Source organism: Lissotriton helveticus, chromosome 2_1 (assembly GCF_964261635.1).
Source record: "Lissotriton helveticus chromosome 2_1, aLisHel1.1, whole genome shotgun sequence".
NCBI classification, from domain to species: Eukaryota; Metazoa; Chordata; class Amphibia; order Caudata; family Salamandridae; genus Lissotriton; species Lissotriton helveticus.
In genome coordinates this window covers 1,373,390,490-1,373,410,059 of record NC_136059.1, presented here as the reverse complement: position 1 = coordinate 1,373,410,059, position 19,570 = coordinate 1,373,390,490, and the positions used below count along the sequence as shown (strand labels likewise).

The 19,570-nt window shown below is 45.0% G+C and overlaps 1 protein-coding gene across 1 annotated transcript in view; it reads left to right on the top strand.

Moving 5' to 3' along the window:
- Window positions 1–19,570, top strand: part of ALDH1B1 (aldehyde dehydrogenase 1 family member B1) — an 87,469-nt gene that overhangs the window by 16,518 nt on the left and 51,381 nt on the right. The gene's annotated exons all lie outside the window — the stretch shown is intronic.

The window sequence follows — 19,570 nt, the reverse complement described above, 5'->3', positions numbered from 1 at the left end:
TGCTAAATTCATTTTTGTTGGCCTTAGGACTCTGCACACTTTACTCTGCTATCAAGTGCCAAAAGCGCTTCTACTCTCTCCTTCAAAGATGGTAACATTGGCTTACACCTAATTGGCACATTTAATTTACTTGTAAGTCACTAGTAAAGGGGAACTACCTTTACCCAGAGCCTGTAAATGAAATGCTACTTGTGGGCTTGCGGCACTTACTGTGCCACCAACTTAATAAGTCTTTTCAACCATGTCTCAAGCCTGCCATTGTTGCCTGGATGTACAGTTTTAAATTGGCTTTTCGACCTGGCAAAATAAATCATTTGTCAGGCCTAAACCCTTTTCTCTTTTTTAATGCACACTTGCACAACCCTAGGGTGAGCCCCAAACAGCCTATAGGACAGGGTGCAGTATATTTAAAAAGAGGGGCATGTATTTTTTAACTTTTGCTTGTCTTGGTAGTGGAAAAACTCCTCCATTCGTTGTTTTTCACTACTGCAAAGTCTGCCTCTCCCATAAGATAATATTGGGATGCCCTATTACATTTAATAAGTGATCTCTTTCAAATGAGATCAGGTAGGAATGTAGACCTTTGTCTCTAAAGAATTGTAATTTAGAACTCTCTTCAATAGTAATGCCAGATTTTAGGTCACTTTTAGAAAGTTGGTATTTTCTTGTCCCAACCATTTGGTGCCTGTATCCTGGGTCACATGACTTTGTGTAGCTGGCAGTTGGTCTTTGTGTATTACTCCTAGACAGTGAGACAAAGGGGGATAGATGTTGGCAGAATGTGCCATCTCTGACTTGAAAGGGTGGTGAATCTGTCACCTACCACATTTGCACATCACAAGGACTCTCTCAGAACACTCACAAACTGTTTCACACTTATCTTTTGTGCCCCCAGACAAGCTCTAGCTAGGGCAGAGAGGCAGGAAATTGCAGACACCTCTGTACGGTAAAGATTCTTGATGTTTTTACCACTTCAAAGTGGGCGCCAGGTATGAATAATGGTAGTGGACTCTCAGGCCCAACTGTTCAAACCACATTTAGAGCTGTGAAAGACTCAGAAGAAGGGTTGCTCTGCTGCAAGAAGGACTGCTGCCTGCATGAGAAGGACTGTACCTGCATCTTGAACCCAGGGCCACCAGAGTGACTCCAAGGGCTTGTTGTCCTGCCTCCTGATCAGAACCTCAGGGACAGAAAAGATTCCAACCACCTTGAATCCTGCACCTGTTGTGATTCCTGCTCCTCAAGTGGCACCACCCCTGTTCTGGACTTTTGGAAGTGGGCCTTAAGATGCTCTACCAGCCCAGCTGTAGTCCTACAGAACCAACGCAGCACTGCGCATCCCATCCTAGCTCCACATCGGAACCACTTCTGTGTGGCGAATCCCAGTTGCAGGACCTCGTAGCTCCTCTGAACTTCAACTGCTTGACACATCCTCAATGCCGGATTTACCATCCCAGCCCCACACCTCCTCAGAACTTTCGCTGTGTGACGCATCCTGGGCGCAGGACCCACATCGCAACCCTGCTGCTCCTCAGACCCGCAACTGTGCAATGCATCCTGGACGCAGGTTCTCGCGAAACACTCCAAAACCAGGATACAAGGTACTTTGTTCAGCGGGCCTAACTGGGTCCCTGCACAGTGGTGGCTCCTTTTCTAAGGTGGGGGAGCATCGCCTCACTGAGCAAGTTAAAGAGGAAAAAATAAAATGATAACTCATTGTTATCATTTTATTTTTCCCCTTGCTCAGCTAGGTAGGGGCGGGGCTGCTATGCTCACAGAGCCGGGGAGGAGTGGTTTGCCCACTCACGTGCGCACGACGCTTTGGCCGGCTGTCTCGGACTGGTCACTTTACATGTTCTCCATGCAGGCTGCATTACAGCCTGCAGGGAAATCATGCCCAGCCTCACATTCTCTGGCTGTGCGTCAATCCATGGCGCTCAGTCCAATGACATTGCTGCATCTTAGCGTTGTGATAGGTTATCGGGAGGCTGGGAGCCGGGTGCTTCCTGTCCTGGAAGCAGGCAGAGAGGTCAGTGTTTATTTTATTATTTTACTTCATTACCACCAGGACCCGCGGCCTGATCCCCATCACTGTTAAATACCAGCCGCCACTGTCCCTGCATCTGGCCCACACTCCATCATGGTCGACCTGAACTTGCAACTTTGTCCCAGAGCGACCAGATAAGCACAGTTGGCCCTTGTGCTTTTAAAGACTATTTAGAATGAAATCTCTAAAATTGCGTACCTCGGGGTCCTCCGATTGGATGTTTGGTATTTTGGTTTCAAATCGTTTATTAAATTCTACTCTATTTTTTTTCTAAGTTAGTGTGGAATTTTTCTTGTGCTGTCACCCCCCCCCCCTTTTTTTTTTGTTTATTTTTTTTTTACTGTTTCAAGTGCTGCATACATACTATACACATTGCATCCAAGTTAAGCCTGAAGCTACAAGAGGGTTAAGCACAGGTTAATTTGGGGGTTGCTTGTTTTTCACCCTGACGAGACTAGTGGTCCCTCCTAGAATAGGGTTTCATCCCCCCGAAATTCAGTAACCAATTTCTTCCTTAGGTGAAACATTGCCCAGTCTCATGGAAAGCTCAGCAAAATGTGGTACAATGGGAACATTGAGGGCTTAGATAGATCAAGGAGTTTTTTTTGTTAAACTCTGGGCTCTTATTCAGCCAAACTGTTTGCTCTTGGGTGAATGCTCTCACTGTGCCTCTGTTAAACTATCCGCCCTTATGTTACAACTTTGAAATCGTCTAGTGAAGGAAATGAGCATCCAGTAACTGTCTCCCAAGTAGACCAAACATTGGTTTTCCCTCATACGATGTAATCATTTTCATGTCCAAATGCTTCTAGTCGGAGCCAGTAGAATTATGCAGCAGGGGACGACCAAATTATGCAACGTAATGTGGCACATCTATTGATAGTATTCATTTATTATTTTAACACTTCTTTTTTACATGATAACACTGTCTAGGCAAAGATTTTACTTCATTGGTATCAGTTTATCACCCAAATACAGCAACACCCAACAGAAATGGTGCCAGTCATCCTTTGCTAAGTGCCTTCCATTATGCAACAACACGTCATCGTGTTTTAAGTAATTTTTGATCCGTTTGAGTTAGAAGCAATTTTTTTTGTTTAATCTATCTGCAAGTTATGCGGCCAATGATGGATTGTGGCAAATCCATAGTTCAGAAAATGCAATTTCTGCAAAATCGCATAATGCCAGTGGCCCTGCTTACAGCAACACATGACGATTATCACATGATTTGCTACTATCCCTGATTATAAAGTACTATTTAGTTTCACGTTCTTTGTCTTACATCTTAAGGTTGCATTAAGGTTATTGAAGTCACAAAGTTGTACATTTTCTATTTACATAAGTAAATTAGTTAAGCTCATTGTACTTAATAAGGGGTCGAAAGCTGTGTGTTCGGTTCCAATCCACTTTTCTTACCAACCATTCTTGGTAGCAGCTTTAAACCTATTATACGTACATCTAATATTGGGAAAACATTATAACAGTGAAATACTTAGAAATTGTTATTGCCCAAGGTCAATTTGGAAACATTGGAAGGGCAGAAATAAAAAATGTCTCCTGTTTCACTATTGCCCACTAGACCACACTGGGGCATGGAGAGGGTTCAAATGCAGAGTGTCGGGGACAACCCCCCAAGGAAATGCAATTTTGCTGGAAATTCTGCCCAGGTTATTAATAGTGGTCATTATCTACATATCTTAGTAGAGCTGGATCTGAAGGTCAAGCCTCTAGCAGTACTAATTATCAGTGGACTATATATGTAGTGGTGGGGGTAGTGGTTTCTACCCACCCCAGCTAATTTCCTACCTTACTTGGGGGCCTTGTCAAGGTTTTTATTTGGGGGGGGGGGGAGTTTACACAGCGCCCCCTACTTGTAAATTTATTTTTTTCTAATTCCTCCCAATCTTTGCAAAGCAGCACAAATTAGGAAATATAGAGAGCAAGATGGTGACACCTTCTCTGATGCAGTAGGCTGTTACTTTCATGGTACATTCTATTCTGCACCGTTGGAGTAACTGATCTTAAGATGCTATTTGATTCCAATTACATAACCTAGTGATTCCATTTGTACACATGGTAGCAATTGCTAGCACTCATGGTTGTCTGGTGGAAGAAGGTTGAGGGATTTGAAAATACTTGATTGGCTCAAAATCCAATCAGTTCTATATCTTTTAAATATACTTTGTCTTGTGTTAGAGGAGAGTTATGGATTGAAACTACAAATGGGCACACCACGTCTCATAGTCCCGCTAGAAATCTCCAAAGGTTCGACTTGCACTTAGTGTCTCTGCACTTGGATAGTGTGTGTGCAGTGTCCTGCAAAGTGATATTGCAAGTTAGACCTTTGTTCAGGATTTACAGAAAGCGGCATTCATGGTCTGGAGGGAAGCTCGCCCCGCATGCTGCCAATGGGGATAGTCTGGCAGCAAGAACTAGCACCGTGCAAAGGAGCTGGTGCGCAGATGTCCAAAGGAGCTCTGCAGTAGGGATCCAGGGGGCCCTTTTTAGGTCGAGCCTAGCGCAGCGCTGCTCTAGGAGATGACCTTTAGAAATCGGTCTGTACTTTTCAAGTACTCGGGCTTATGCTGGTATCCACCTTGCGGGAGAGAGTAGTGGCGCGCAGGAGCCATCTGTTTTCAATTAGCGTGGCCGCGCGCGCTTGTTGATATTCCTCCACTCTCACTCTCGCCCTCCCTTGTTTTTAAATAAGCACAGCTCTCTTGCCGGGCTTCCCTTCCCTATTCCCTATCACGCTAGTTTATTTTACAAATTATTTTCTGTCTTCCATCCCAGAATGAAGAGTATCTGCTGTGCATTACGCAAGTACCACTTTGGTCCTCCAAAAGGTTTATCACGTATTCTGATTTCAATTACATTGAGACACGCTTTTCTAAAACCCAGATAGTATCAATTGATTAGAAAATAATTGAGAGGGTATTTAATACATCTAAATGCATGTTATATGTTGTACCAGTGGATAGAGCTCTTGAAAAAGTTGAATAGGCGATTTATTGCTGAAAATATGTTAGTTTTAGGAAAACACAGGCTTTGAAAGAAAAAAACTGAGTGAGGCAAGGCTACACTACAAACACCAGCCAGCGCCGGTTACCACCAAGCCACCCGCTTCACTACTGGGGCTGCAGCCTTGAAGTGTGCAGACCAAACGGCGTAGACGAAGAACTGTGCTGCCCACCACCACCTCTTTCTACACCCCTGAACTCCACCCTCAGCTCCTCCCCTGCTGGAGAATTAACTAACTTGAGTGCCCTGTGGTTTTATATTCTTTTTCTAGGGCTATCAAGTCTGTAACTGTTACACAGGACCAAGGCACTGGATGGTCTCATGTTGCATAAACTTAAACAAGTTGCCTATATAATGTATATAAAATGGAACAATTACCGCTTTTGATTAAGGGCGGTAAATTGCAGAGTATCTGAAGCCAATGGTCCCTGATGATAACAGTAAATTACCTTATAATCCAGACGGGGACATAAACATCTCAGACCGAGGGCTTTATTTCTTCCCATAGTTCTTGCCTTGTGTAAATACACTTTTGTAGAAAATGTGAAACACATTGAGGGTTGCTCTGTTTCTCGTACATCGTGCTCGTTGTCAGGCCGTGTCCCTTTGTTTGACGGGTGGGTGTGTGCTTCAATCAGGCGGATTCCTGCAGTTTACAAGGTGTGTGTGTGTGTGTGTGTGAGAAATGCCAGCTATGCACAAAATGCTAGACCAAGACCTTCCCAGTTGTCCTTTGTGCTTAACTTTGGTACTTTCAAATCCCACTCAGTACACAACTGACACTTTTTTTATGAGTAGATAATTAGGCCAATATGTATGGTTTCAAGTTAATCATAAAAATCAAATTATTGATTGCCTTAGACACAGATACGCTGCCACCATGGCTCAGTCACACACACACACACACACACACACACACACACACACACACACACACACACACACACACCAAGCATTGGCATAGCCAATAGGTCTCGCTTTGGGACCTCATAAGTGTTTAGACATGCAACAGTTAATGTTGTTGCACCAAGGATATTGTGCTGCATAACTAAATACTTATAAGGTCCCAAAAGCGAGACCTATTGGCTATGCCAATGCTTGTTAGTATTGGCTGCTTAATTTGCTCTCATGGTGCCATTCAGCCCAAACTCCCCATTGCAGCAATGCCTGGACCACAGCCCTGCCATACTCTGTGCCAAAGCAGTGGTGATCCTTCCACTTTAACAGATCAAGCATGGTGGGCAGGAGGGGAATACTCTGCACAATATTCCTGTTGGTGTGAAGAATCTGGGGCACTTTGGCAAAAGGCCACTTAGTCTTGGAAAGCTTGCATGGTGATTTGAGATTGTGCGGTTGATTAGAGGTAGCTATACCAAGCAGTAGGTGTAGTTATTCAGACGATCACGCGCTGGAGGCTTCATGTAATGAAAGGGGATCGGCTGGATGGAGAGGGCGCTAAAGTTAAATTCAAGGTCTTCTTAAAAGACAATTGTGGATTTCAGAAATAGTATGTACGCATGCTGATGTAGTCATGTGGTGCTTCTTATTTCTAAGGCACCAAAGGGCTTTGGCAGACAGCTACTGTGCTTCTTTATGGATTGTGCTTTCTTTGGAAAGATGTGGTTTATAGCCTGGCCATCTGGTAAGTGGTTTTGTATAGTACTCGATAAGCAAAGAGGCACTACTATTGTAAGACTCGGTTCTTGAGCATGTAGTGTGGTGTGATGAGAGGGATAGAGCATGTATGCCTTGTACTTCATCATTTGGAGAGAAAAAGGGCATGCATGTCTAATATAGTGAAAATAACAGGCGTGACTGACACTTTGAAGACCGCTATCCCTTCCACAGGCCTCAGTAATGTTTAATTCACAGTCTCGAAATTGAAACATTTTCTATATTAGAATATTGGAATGTTGAGAGCTCCAATGAAGACAAATGAGTAGCTCAGTGCTTGTTATATTTAAAGCTTGTATAGCGTAGTTGGCTCAGCAATTGGGCTTCCCAGTGCTGAACCTGCAAACCTAGGTACTGAGACTGCAAACACCAGAGAAGAAAGAGTGAAGAGGACGCTAGTTGGAGAAGAGCCAGGTCTCGAGGGATTTCCTAAAGTGCAGATGGTTATGGGTATTCCTGAGGGAAAGAGGCAATTTGTTCCATAAGGTCTGGGCCAAAGCTCTGAAGAAGCGCCTCCCCCTATTGTCTGCCAGATTAAGTTTGTCCAATCAAAGGGGTCAGGATGGCAGATAAGGAGCTATAAGATTGTCAAGAATAGGAGCCTCCTGGGAGTAAAGATTCTTATGGGCGATGTGCAAGGTCTTAAAGTGTATGCACTTGTCCAAAGGGAGCCAGGGCAGCTTCTGGAGAAACCCACAGGGGGAAGAGCAACCTTGCTGCAGCATTTTGGGCTATTTTAAGTCTTTTGTGACCACTTTGTTTTCTCCTAGTTATAGGACATTGTAGTAATCAAGACAGGACGGAATTAAAGCTTGGATAATGGTTTGTCATGTATGGGGGTCGAAAAGCCAATTATGGATTTGAGACTCCTCAGGAGTCTGAAACTGGATCCTGTCAGTGATTTTGCTTAGGCCTCAAAGGCCAGAGTGTTGTCCATCCAGATGTCTGGGTTTTTAATAGCCGGTTTGGACTTGGTAGGTGGAACGAGGGACATCTGTCACCAGCGGTCTCCACAGAAGTAAGTGTTCACACAGGAGAAGATTTTCAGTCTTGTTGGCCTTTACTCTCAAGCAGTTTTTATTCATCCACTTAGCAACTGCAAGCAATCCTTTCTGGAAATTGGCAGTGCCTCTTGTTGCATTCTCAGAGTGAAAGGATGAGCTGGGTAAAGCTCATGGACGATATCAGTGCAAACCCACAATATTTTACAACCTGTGCAAGTGGTTGGATGTAAACATTAAATAGAGTAGGGCTCAAAGAAGATCCCTGTCGGACTTTGTGATGCAGGGATTGCTGGTAGGATGTGAAGGGAAGAGAGATCAACTGAAAAGAGCGGTTGCAGAAAGAGGCAAACCGGGTCAGCACTGACCCAGTTATCCCTATGTCATATAAGCCCTGTAGTAGTATTTTATGTGAGACACAGTATCGAGTGCAGCACTCAAGTCGAGTTGGATCGGGGCCAATCACCTGCCTTCATCCTGAGAGCTGCAACATTTCTCTTAAAGCTAGGAGGACGGATTCAGTGCTGTGGGCAGGCCTAGAGTCATTTTGAGACATAGCCAGAATATGGTGTTCTTCCAAAAACATTATGAAGACGCTGTTGACATGCCTCCATTACCTTGGCCAGAAAACGTAAAATGGAGGTGGGGTGGTCATTTTTGGGCTTAGTGGGAGCCAAATAGATTTTTAGGTAGGTGAATGGCTTTGGATGCTTCCATGGACCAGGCACTGAGGCAGATAAAGAGATGAATAATTTCTAAAAAGGATGGGTGTAGAAGATTCTGGAGTTTCAAGATGCGATCTGGTCTGATGGGATAATCGAGGGAGTCGGATTTAACTTTGCTACATAAGAGTTGTACAGAGCACTGACAGAGGGACGGCAAAGTGCTTAATGTGGTCTTAGGGCTGATGGTCTCTGGTAAAACAGTGCAGGCCCACTGATCATAAGTGACATTCGAGGGTAAGTGGGATTAAATGTCCTCTATTGCCAGTAAAATTGTCTGCTAGCGTATCGCAGTGTTTGCTTGAGGTTTTCTCTAGGTTCAGCTAATAGTGCTGGCTTAATTAGGCGGTAGACTAGGTTCAAAATGTCTTTGGTGGGACTGTTATTGTATATTTTAATTAAAAGAACTCAGCCCTAGTCTTCATAATTAGTTTCTGATATGTTTTGAAAGCTGACCTATATTGTGCTTTTGAGTAGGGGTGGGCGGAATTTGCGTAGTCTCGCTACGCAAAGCTCCGCGAAACGGTAAAGAATCTCCACAAGCTCTCAAAAGTTCCCCGAACACGTGGAATTGCTTGTTCCTCCCGTTCGCAATGCTATTTTCCTGTTTGCGAACGCGGTTTGCATGCTCGGGGAGAAATATCTTGCGAACACGCATTTTGAAAGCGCGAACAAGCAAATATTCTGCGGATCGCAGAATTTTTGGTAATTTCACGTTCTCCGCGGAACGCAAAATTACCCAAATTCCACGAGCGGAATGGAATTTACCACCCAGGCCTACTTTTGAGGAGGGTTTGTAAGTTTTTCTCCGGGACTGCCCGCGTCTCTTGGATCAAGAAGGAATCCGCCTGAGCTCACGCTGCTTGGCTGTTCACACTGGACGCATAACGCTCGACTAGCTGCCCTGCGCATTGCACTTCTCACCAGGATGCTGAATCCTCAGTCACACCAGCTCTGAGGCGCAACGAGGATTGAAGCCGTTTTCCTCCGGAGGGGATCCCGATCAGGAATCACTTGACTGCACATTACTTATCCGGTCCACCTGCACTATTGAGGAGACATCGGCTCTAGAAATACGGGCCGATTTGATTTTTGCCGCGGTTGCGGAATTTCTTTGTCCCGCTCACCGCACAGCCCTCAGCAAGGGCAACGGACTCCGGGGCTGCTTGGTTCTGCCTCTTAGGGCCTCACTTGGACTCAGCAGGAGCAGCATGAGCGCCCGCGGGGTGCACAGAGGACCGAAACAGAAAACGCCTACTGCTGCCAAGGATGCCACTTCTTCTGCTGCCACGGAGGGAGCGTCCAGGTCTAAATCTGAGGTCAGTGGGGACAGAAAAGCGGTTGGGAAACTGTCGGGCAAACCAGAGGGGGTGGTCTATCCAGAGACTCTAAGAACACTGAAGCCACTCATCACCCCCCTGCCAAAATCTTCCTGGGGATTAATAAAGCGCTGCCAAACCCCAGCAATAAAACTCACTCTCCTCCCATCAATGATACATCAGTAGGAAGTGCAAACCCTGGTACTCAAGCGGGGAGTGCTATTGAAAATTATGTCCTGCCCACCCCTGAAGACAACACAGGCACGCGCACAGAGCCCGCAAAAACTCAAGAGGGCCCCCCCCAAGCCCCTGCCTCAGCACACCAACACGCTGATGCTGAGATTCCTCTAACGCAGCCTGCCCCTCAGTCCCAGGTGCCAGACAACACACTAGGGGAGAATAACCTTGGAACCCCACTGACTGCCTCTGATTCTGGTGAGGCTGATAGCAGCAAAGCCATTCAAAACCTGGTTGTGCCCCCCGGGGCCCTAATTCCTTGGACTCCTGAAGCAGGACTGGAAGATTTCTACTCTGTCTCAGACAGCACTCCATCCTCCCCCAATGAGGATGGATCCGAGGAGGCCAGCGAGGTTTCACTGAAGGGCACAGGCACGGTCCAGCGCTCTAAAAAGCCCATAAGCAAAAACAAACGCCTCAGCCAGCTTAAGTGGGACTATTGCTATTCGCAAATGTCGTACCCCCTTGTTGAAGACGATCCAAATTCTACTCAGTGGGGAAGTACTAAGAGCCTGCAAACAGATACCTCTGAACCCTCTCTAGCATCCATTTTAGCCTCCATTAAGGAATTTCATGAAGAAGTTCGGGAAGACCGTCGTATCGCCAAAAATGCAGCAAAGAAGCTGCAGGGTGGGCTAAGACGACTGAACAAAACCTGTGATGACATCAGTGACCGGGTCACCATGGTGGAGGCACGTACCGAACACCTTGAAACAGAAGCCCTGGCCACCTAACAACAGGGGGAATCTAATACAGCCTGTATGATAGATATGATGACTAAAATGGAGGAGCAGGAAAACCGTCAGCGGCGGAACAATCTCTGCCTACTTGGCATTCCGGAGGGGAAGGAGGGGGACGACCGCATGACGTTTCATAGTCCAACTACTGCAGGACTCCTTCCCTGATCATCCAGGCTGGGATTGGGATCATGAGGTCCAGAGGGCCCACTGGTTTCCCTTTCATCAGAAGCGACAACACCACAGTGGCAACTCCTCGGGGGGACAACCGAGGGTGATTCTAGTTTACTTCGGAAATTTCCTCCTCAGACAGATCTATGATCAGGCCCGCTTTAACTCGACAAAAGGAGCCGACGGGATAACCTTCTTCGCCAAACCAGACTTCTGCCTCCAGACTGTTGAAAGAAGATGGCGTATGAGGCAGCTAATCTCCCCTTTCCAACAGCAGGGTGCAGAGGTGTATCTTATGATTCCTTCGAGGCTCAAAGTAATTTCCAACGGAAGCATCAAGGTTTTCCTCTCCGAGATTAAAGCAGGGGAGTTCTTGGAGGAATTGAAATCCAGAAAGAAATAACTCTTATCCAATCTGTCCGCTGGGGAAAAAGGAAAACCCAGGCCTGGGTTATGTACCTCCTGACTTCAGTTTGATTATCTCTGACTTTTCCTGATACTTTCTTTTGTCTCTCTTTTTAGGTTCATTCGTAATTTGTCTTCTTTACTTCTTACGCACTACCTCACTCCTCACTACCCTACACCACACGGAGCATAGTTTAAAAAAAAAAAAAGAGGGGGGTGGGGAATCTGAGAAAAAAAGGGGGGGGGGGCAGTTGGCCAATCTAGAGCTAAACTTCTGATCACTCCGGCGTGGTTGGCAGTCGGGGCTCATGATGATTGCCATCACTCAGGCTCTGCCTGATTGCTCAAAGAAGGTGGGGGGGATGGGAAAGGCACCTCCAATAGGAACGTTTGGCACAAAAAATCAAAGCACTAGTCTTCTAACCTTCTTTTTTTTTTTTTTTTTTTTTTTTATACATGTACTTTCAAAACACTCTTATTACACTATAGGACAAGAAAATGGGAGCTGGCTATGTTATTGCTCTTCTGTGTGTTTGCTTGTTTTTCTTTATTTTTTCAAATGGCTAAACCAGATACTTTAAGAATTGTCTCCGTCAACATATGCGGGTTAAATGATCATACGAAAAGGCAAAATGTGATCCAGGGGCTTCGCTCTTTGGGAGGGGACTAACTGAATACAGGAAGCCCACATCGAGGGCTCCCAGAAACACCTTTTAGACTCCTTGGGGTTTCGAGTTTTGGAGGCCACCACACAGGGCTCCAAAACCAGGGGGGTTGAAATTCTGGCTGAGAGAAGGCTCCCTATCGTCTCGCCCCGGGTTAAGGCTGAATCCCTAGGCAGATGGGTAATCACTGAGTGTCATATCTCTAACAACCCCCCTTTTACCCTCTTTCAATCTATGGGAGCAATACAGATGACCCAGGTGTTATCAATTTGGTCTCAGGAGAATTAACACACTGGCCCACCCCCATTGTTCTATGCGGTGATTTTAATCTACATCTGCCTTCCAACTGGGATACTGACAGCCTCTGGAAATACAAGGGCAGGAAGCCCTTGGTCTTTCAGGCTTTGACAGATCTCGCACAGACACACGGCTTAAGAGATTGCTGGGCTAGACTGAACCCTCCCAGCCTGGTCACACCATTTTCTTTGCCCCACACCACACCCTTGTCAGGCTCGATTTATTTTCTCCTCTCGGCTTCAATCATTAATAACTGCACTTTTGAAATAGCCCCACGCTTCATGTCGGATCATAACCCCCTCATCATTAATATCGGCGGATGGGGGAATCCCAGAGAGAGTTCTACCTGGAGCTTTGAAAAAGCTTTGCTACAGGATCCGTTATACAAGATACATATGCAAGGCTGGCTATAGGAATTTTTAGACTTTAACATTGGCTCTGCCTCCCTTATGACAGTTTGGGATACTCTAAAAGCAGGGATTAGGGGAGAGACCCTGGGATTCTCAGCGCACAAAAACAAGAAAGAGAAGATGATGATAAGTAATCTACAGGGGAAGTTGAAAACAGCTGAAACTAAATTAACCCAATGTATTCAAGCAGGGCAAGATATTGAGTCATCCCAGAAAGAGGTGGTGCTGGCCTGAGCCGAAATCGGGGCAATGTTTGCTGAGAAAACCACCACAAAATGGGCCAGCTCCCGGTAGAAAAACTATAAATGCAGCGACCGTATTGGGCATCATCTGGCTGTTAGGAACATAAATCAGGCTTCCTGTAGCGAGATTCACACAATTAGACTCCCATCTGGAAATGAGACCAATGACACTGAACTTATACGAAAGGGATTCCAGGATTTCTACTCCAAACTTTACACAGAGGAGAATCCTGGTCCAAATGATTTAATCTCAGATGAAACTACAAATTATCTTAGCGAGATTGATCTTAGATCTCCTTCCCCAGATAATAGGGAAATACTAGAGTGAACCCCTACATGGGAGGAGATATTGGACTCACTCATCAGCCTTCCTGATGGGAAAGCTACTGGGATGGACGGCATCCCAGTAGAGTTATATAAGATCTTTGCCCCACAAATTAAAATAATTCTCACAGAAGTAATAACCTCCATATTCAACGGGGCTCTTCCACCAGCCTACTGGTCCATTGCCAGAATAGCCATCTTTCCTAAAAAGGATAAATCCCATCTAGAGATGAGCTCCTATCGACCTATTACACTCATCAACAGCGATTCAAAAATCTTCTCAAACATTTTAGCAAAGAGAATCTCCTCAGTGGCAGAGTCCTTGCTGTCAGAGTGACAGCACGGGTTTATCCCAAAGAAAGGAACAACCGAGCATGTTAGACGCGCTATTACCCTCTTTGACGCCGCACAGGCCGCCGGAGACCCGATGTCACTTACACTCTTGGACGCTGAGAAAGCTTTTGACCGGGTCTCCTGGCGTTTTCTGTGGGCAGTCTTGAGTAAAATGGGCTTTGGGACTAAGATCATACAGGCGACACAAGCTCTCTATGTAAAACCAACAACTTGTGTCTCCATTAATGGACAACTAACCGGGCAATTTGAGATCTCCCGGGGAACCAGACAGGGGTGCCCCTGCTCCCCTCCGCTGTTTGCTCTTTATCTGGATCCCTTTATCAAGCAAATAGAGAGAAATGCTGAGATTCCCCCAGTCTTCTTTCAAGGGATCTGCACCAAGATCTTGGCCTACGGCGATGATCTAGCCATCACCTCGCCTGATCCCTCTAACGCTATAGTGGCTCTAGAATTCGAGGAGCAAAAGTTTGGTAAGCTCTCTGGTTATGCCTTGAATCAGAGCAAAACTCAAATAGTTACAAATAGCCAAATATCCTGGACGGATTACAGGGTAGTTACTAAGGCCAAATATCTGGGGGTTTTAATCTCCGCAAATCTAGATGAGATCGTCACAGATAATCTAGCTCCATTGGCCACACACACTAGCTAAGCCCTGCAACAAATTAACAATCTACACCTAACCCTGGTCGGCAGATGTAACCTCACGAAGATGACATATTTTCCTAAACTGCCATACCTTTTCCGAACAATACCTCTGGAATTTAGTAAATCCAACCTGCAAAAACTCCAACAACTATTTACACAATTTATCTGGTCGTATTCTCAACCCAGGAGAGCTTTAAGGCAATTATGTTTACCAAAAGAACGAGGGTGGTGGTCGTTCCCTAATATCACTCTTTACTACTGGGCCTCGGTGCTACAATACAGCTCAGAACTGCTAAAAGAAGCGCCACGCCCTCATACTACAGGGCCTTCCTCTCCATTTCAGCTACTGCTGGGGGAACAATCCTAGGCCCATTTACTTCGGGAAATCACTTTCGGATACTACAAACGGGTGATATTTAAGACACTACTAAATTCTTTTAAAGCTTTCCGTAGTATCTGTAATTTTTTTGGGCTGGGTAGGTTCAATCGCTATATTCCCACGCTGAACAATGACAGCCTACCCGCCATTTTTGACGGGGCTTATTTTTCAGACTGGCATAAGGCAGGCATACTGAAATTAGGAGACCTCATCACCTATGAAGAGGTAATTCCCTTCTCTGATTTATCTGCCAAATATAAACTCAAGAATGAGGGGGGGCCTCAGGATTCAGGGAAATTGACCTCCTTGACACCTTACGTAAACCATTACCCCCTCAAATTGGCCTGTTATATAACATTATAAACAAACAGACCCCTGACGACTTACAGAATGTAACCGACAAATGGCACAACAAACTCTCTTCTACCAGCAGCACTTTTTTTTAACTCACTCACCCTATCACAGAACATTTTAATTTCAGCCAAATTACAGGCACAACACTTTAAAACTATTTTTTTTTCTGTATTTTACTCCTAACAAGATTGCGAAGTGGGGCTCTGGCTAAGGCACGCTCTGCCCTAGATGCTCGGAATATGGGGCGAACTCCATTCATATCTTCTCCACTTGTCTAAAGCTCTCTACTACCCTAAACCGCATACAGGAGTTTCTAAGAGAAGTTACAACTCGGCCTATAACACTAAATCCTACAATTATCATGCTGGGAACACAGACTGAGAGCTCACGGCTAAAAAGAGATGGTCTAATTTTCATTGCCATGGCAGTCTGGAGAATCTGTGTGGCCTCCGCCTGGCTTGACCCTGAGCCCCCGTCATTTTCACAGTGGTTAGCCAGACTTATCGCTACTTATCACCTAGAAATTAATGTTTATGCCAGGAAGGGACATAGAGGCCGGAAAAAGGGCCTTGAGGTATGGGATAACTTGACCTCCTGGCTGGCACAGTCAGGTTAATCACCTCTTTGCCTAAAGTGCTTGCTGTTTTTTTTTCTCAGTCTTGTCCTTCTCTTCTTTTTTGCTCTCTGCACCGTTTTTTCTACTTTTTCTCTCTCTTTCTACGTGCGTCCCATCTGGCTGTGCCTTCTTTCCTTAAAAAAATTAATACTTGGGTTCTCTTCAATGAGGGAGGGGGGTGGGATGGGTGCTTCAATGAATGTTCACTGTATTTTTCTTCTGCACCTTGGTAAATAAAAAAAATAAAAAATAAAAATCTCCGGGACTGCTTTAGGACCCTACAGTGCTTTGTTTTAGCAGTAATGAGGGTCTCATTGAACAATGGGGCAGAGTACTTCTTTTTAACTGGGACCTGGCTGGCAGAGATGAAAGCATCAAGGGCAGAGGTGAGCCATGATTTCAGCATTTAATCTGCATCCTCCACTTTGGGGGCCAACTGGGGACAGCTAATCTGAATGAAATTGCCAATTTCCTGCACGTCTAGTTTATGCCAGGGACATTGCAGGATGGTGTCACAGGACAGGACCCTGATGTGATATGTAGTTGGACAAAGGGATCATGAAGTGGCTGGTCCAGCCAGGTCAGGCTATGGGGTCGAGACCTGTAAATAGCTTAAGTTTGAAAAAACAGGATCAAGGGGGTGGCCAGCACAGTGAGTTGCACCTGAAACTAATTAGATTAATTGCATAGCTGAAAGGTCATACAGGAAGTTGCTAATTTCACCATCTTGGGTAGTGTCTGCATGAAGGTTGAAGTCACCAATAATATTGAAATTAGCATGTTTTATGAGTAGCGAGGATATGAAGTTGATGAGCTCTTCTCTAAAAGCTTTAGATAAACCTGGGGGCTGGTGCTCCAACATTGCAAGGTTTGTCTCCATGTTTCTCTTTTTTCTTCTATTCAAGACATTCTACCCTTGGTGGGAGCACTTCTCTGAAAGCTTTAGATAAACCTGGGGGCTGGTGCTCCAACATTGCAAGGTTTGTCTCCATGTTTCTCTTTTTTTTCTGTTCAAGACGTTTTACCCTTAGTGGGAGCACTGTTGTAATAGCCTTATAGCCTTTCTGCCTCAGGCTATACTGGTTGTTAAACGTCCTTTCCATTGCCTGAGGTTTGGGCCTTTAACTCTGCTTCAGGGACTCTAACAACCGGCATAGCCCTCGGCAGCAGACTATAAGGCTATATTTACAGAAAAATCATTGTTATTTTGTGGTATATAAATAAATAATACCGGATCTAGGTTTTACTGGACATAGTAATAACAGATAGCTCAATAAATAAGAGTCAAGATTCCAGGTAGTAGGAGTTTGCAGGTTTAATACAGCATAAAGGACAGGAACAGGACAACCTGCACAGGAATAGGATGACAGGGCCCGACAGGGGGGCAGGATTGGACTGGTGTGGCCCGGCAGCTGCCGGGGCTGGATCTGGGATGAGCGCGCTAACTTTAATAACAATACACAAGCATATATACTAAAACAGTTGCAATTGCAATACATACAATAGGCGGAGCAGTGGGTGTGGTCAATAGCAGTCGCGAAAGATAAGGGTGAAAGTGGGTGTAACAGGAGGCGTATACATAGACATGTGATGTAAACGTAACAGAATATGTCATAAATGGGGCGGAAACATGGAGGGGGCTACCTAAGGAGCCGGGACCTCTAACCTAATGGTGCGCGCAAACTGACAATGACGTGTTACTAGGAGAAGCTGGGGGCTATGAACTCTGTGCTAGGAGTAGAGACTGAAGTCTGGAGAGTCAGGGCAACATGTACCTACCACTATCTAGTATCTGATGTTTAGAGGACATGTTGATAGAAACTAAAAGTTATCAGGGTAAAGGCTAACAGACTCTAAGACTGGTGCATGCATTATTCTACATGTAGTGCGTGATGAAGAATATTAAATGACCATAAATACAGTATTTCTCTTGCATGGAGACGTAAAGGCTAGACGATGACGGAAACTATTGATGCGATTCAGTAGCTTAGGAATGCAGAGAAGGAGGGCTGGACTGATAACTAGAATCATAACATATTCTTGGCAGACTCGTAGGCAGAGCCAGGCTGAACCGGGCACTGTGGGGCAGGAAGTAAGTGAAGGGTCGAGGATACAGGTGGGGGCTGTATCGCTCCTCAGCGAGGGTTTCAGGAGACAGGAGCTGAATCTGGTGTCCGGGCCCTTTTGAGGCCTAGAAACGGGGACTTTACAATGAAATAACGTGCACACTGAGAAACGTGGCAACGTAACTTTACATAGGCCTAATACTCGTAGCTTTCACGAGAACTGGGAACTGGCATACTAGGGATGGACACAACTGTAATTGCGTCTTTAATCAAACATGGGGGATACATATGCATATTAATCATGCACACATAACATAAGATGGAGGACACGTAGGGACACAGAACATGGCAAAATTTACTTTTCCACATTCCCTCCTTGTCACTACGTTTCCATCAGGAAACATCAATATTCATGATACCATCTATCATTTCATACAGTATCATTTGCTCGTCTCGAATTTTCTTGGAACGGGATTTAGAACGGGACTTGGGACTAGGAATACAAGAGGTAGCACAAATGCCACAAATCGCAGGGCCACATTGTATACAGAGGCAGCAACTAAATATGATCGCTACTGCAATACCCAGAAATGACAATACTTTCCATCCCCAGGCGGAAGTTATATTCCAGAACCAACCGGACCATGTCCAGGTGCCTGGATCTTGGTGTAACATATGGGCAATTTTATGGAGTCTGGTTATAGCTGAATAAACAGACGGTGCGTTATTAGGAATGAAAATGCAGCAACTAGATCCGATGACTCTACATGCCCCGCCCCTATCGGCCAGTATGACGTCAAGGACGAGACGATTCTGGAGCACGACAATTCTCATAAAGGATTGTTCTTCGGTTAAGTTACTTAGAGCAGAAGTAGTCTCAATCACTACTGCTTCGAGTGTTCTGGTTAATCTACGTATCAGTTTACTATTCACGACAGTACCTAAATAAGGGAAGACACCTTTATTGATATCTATGTATTGTTCTAGAGCAGTTTCAGTATAATCGACAATCGGGAGGTCTCTCTTGTGTCTGGTATGTACTAGGTGGGAATTCCTATGGTAGTCAGGTGGGGCTAGAAAAACTGGTGGCAGTAGGAAGGCAATGTAACAGGTTCCCTCCCAATCGAGGGGCAGACAAACATATGCGGTCTGACCACAAACAAAATAAGAATGACGTGAAGCTTTAAAAATAGATTTCCTACTGTCACTATACTTGACAATAGTAGTACAATCACTATGTCCTACATGTACGGAACCATTCTTTCTGACACATAATTCACCTTTAACTGGTAGTACTGACATAGCAGGTAAGTCTGGAGTAGTATCAGACTGAACATTCAGGACCATGAAATTCGAAGAATAATTACCCAAATTATAAACTTCATTTTCTAGATCTAACCCTGTTCTGTGGGGAAGACCTTGCTTGTCTGGAAAACATGTACTGTTAAGAAAAGACATATCTGTTGAGGATGACGTTAACGTGGACCATGCTCCACACGAACCATTATGTGAAAATGGATAAGGAAAGAGTGGCAGAACTCCCTTCGGTGTCTGGAAAGGGGGGAGTCGACCACACACCCAACAATTAGTGGCATTGCTGGTCTGGTGTGAATAATGTAACATGCGGATAAAGGAATTATTACGCATAGCAAGACGATAAGAGAGTTCATGAGGAGGCAGATCACTAAACGTGTGCTCCACCGTAGCATTAGCAGACTTACTTACATGAGAAACTGGAAAATACAAATAAAATGCATAACCTGTGCAGGTAGTCATAAGGCTGAAAAACCATATGAAACTTAGAAAAACGATACATCGGATTGAGTTTTGACTAACTCTCTCACTATGGGGGTCTATTTTATACATGTCAGAAACCGGTCTAAC